We start from the raw sequence: 2,349 nt of genomic DNA on the forward strand, positions 1-2,349 counted from the left end.
ATTAACTAACATTGTTTAGAAAACTTCATAACAAGCTTTAGGAATAAATATTTTTTTTGGAAAACAATTCCAATAATAGCATAATATTATTATTAACATTCAGTAAACAAAAAACCGAACATTGTTAATTATTTTTTGCCAACTTTGATGGTTCATGTATACTAAACCCAACTTTATTTTGATTAATTGAAAGTGGTTCTTAGTTATAGTTTTTTCAGACAATAATCAACCTAAATCAAAATTACAATAGCAGTGTTCGCGTTCAAGTCATGGCGTAGGTATTTTTATTACTTTTTATTTTTAATATTGTTTTTTTATTATTATTATTTATAACGGCCTCCGAGGTCAGGTGGTTGAGGTTGGCTCACGATCCGGTGGCCCCGGGTTCGAATCCCGGTGGGACATATTACAAAAAAGATGATCCGTGCTTTGGAAGGCACGTTAAGACGTTGGTGCCAGTTACTACTTACTGATGTAAGTATGTAGTTGTCACTTGAGCCTTTTGCGCCTTTGGCGGCTCAGTAATAACTGTGAACCAGGGTTGATGAGGTTGGTATTCCACCTCACAATCCACACGAAGAAGAAGATTATAATATTGTGTATAATCTACATCATATTACTATTTACTTCGACTGTCTATAGTGTGGATACGATAAATGCGTAGTTGGTCTTGTTACTTTTTCGCGCCTAAACTATTAATAACTACTTATTATTAAGGTAGACGATTTCAATGAAATTGACACATAGATGGATATGGGTCGGAACTAAAGTAGTTTTACAGAGATGATAAGTTTGACACTTCCAGGGCCGGACGAAAGCTTACTTTTATAAACGAAATCTACACAAATGTATCGTAGGCGGGAAGCTAGTTTTATAATAATTTTGACATTAAGAGTTTATGCAGTAGCGGTTAAGGACGTTGGCTGTGGGCAGCGATCGTCAGGACAACTGGTAAAGTGTGCACTTCCAGAACAAAAACGTGGCACAATGAGGCACTTTCCTGGCTACGTTCCTCAAAAACAATATAGATGGCGCTGTACAGCTTTTCCTTACATATGAATCTTTATCTTTGTCTATGATGATCAATGATGACCTAGTTCTTACACCCAGGCCAATTACATCTTTCCACCCATTATGCTATATATATAATGTGATTCAAATGTCAAGCAACACATATTTTTTTTATATATCCTTCTTCCATTTATTACATTGTATTTTTGAATAATTATATACATACCGAGCAATAAGAAATAGGTAATATTCATATTAAAACTGTACAACGCCATCTATATTAATTTTGGGGAACGAAGTCTGGAAAGTCTCTCATTCTTGTCACGCACTCGTAAAATTAACTAACCGTGTTAAACACGTTTATCATCTGACGGAAACATTGATATTATGTATGTACTTATGATTATATGTTTTCTTAAATTAGTATATACCTATATGTTTTCGTTGCTAATATATTTCTACTACTGTTTATGTTATAAACGGTAAGTAGGTATACCTAATAAAACAGATCAGTAGGTGGGTTAGTAAATAATTGTTACTGAAAAATGTTGAACTTTAAACATATTTATTTTTGTCTTTATTTCTGTTCTGGATTTTTTATATACATTATATAACATTGTTTAATCGTTATCCGGTTGCTATGCTAGCTAGCTGGTAAGTTTTCAAGATTTTTCCTAAATTACGGTGCAGATAACGGGAATTTGCATGAACTGTGTCGCCAATTCTGTGTGCATAAAAATTCGTCATATATAATAATCGCCACGAAACGGTCCCGGAGATCACGTTTAATATTTTGTCTTATTTGTTTATAACTTCAACTCAAGAGCGGTCGGTATAAGAATCCGTCAGGTAAATATGACTAAAGTTTTGTACCAAAAGATACGTAAGTACTACTTATACATCTTGAAACTTTAATTATTAGACTTACAAAGACGTATTCATGTGGACAGTCATATTTTTACATAATATATTATCTATAAATACTAGTTTATATTTGGAATTTATCAAGTAGTTTATGTAATATTTCTTTTCCGTTTCGTAAAGCGAAATGAATAAGTTTGACAATGATTGACGATCTGTTCACCTGCGCGTGTGCTACCGGACGGAGTCCGGGACTTATACGAAACACTACAATGATGCCTGTCTATCTTTTGCAATAGTTTTACAAACTACTAATTCAATTGGGGAAACGATTGAAGCGGAAACTAAAAAAGAATAATAGTTTGCCACGCGACGATGTACCTACTTATCATGGCCGATTGATATTTTTCTTAGAAAATTTATAAGTATGAATGTAACTTGAAGTATTTCGTTATGGGTACTTGTGTAGGTTGTTAA

This window comes from Pectinophora gossypiella, chromosome Z (genome assembly GCF_024362695.1).
Source record: "Pectinophora gossypiella chromosome Z, ilPecGoss1.1, whole genome shotgun sequence".
NCBI classification, from domain to species: Eukaryota; Metazoa; Arthropoda; class Insecta; order Lepidoptera; family Gelechiidae; genus Pectinophora; species Pectinophora gossypiella.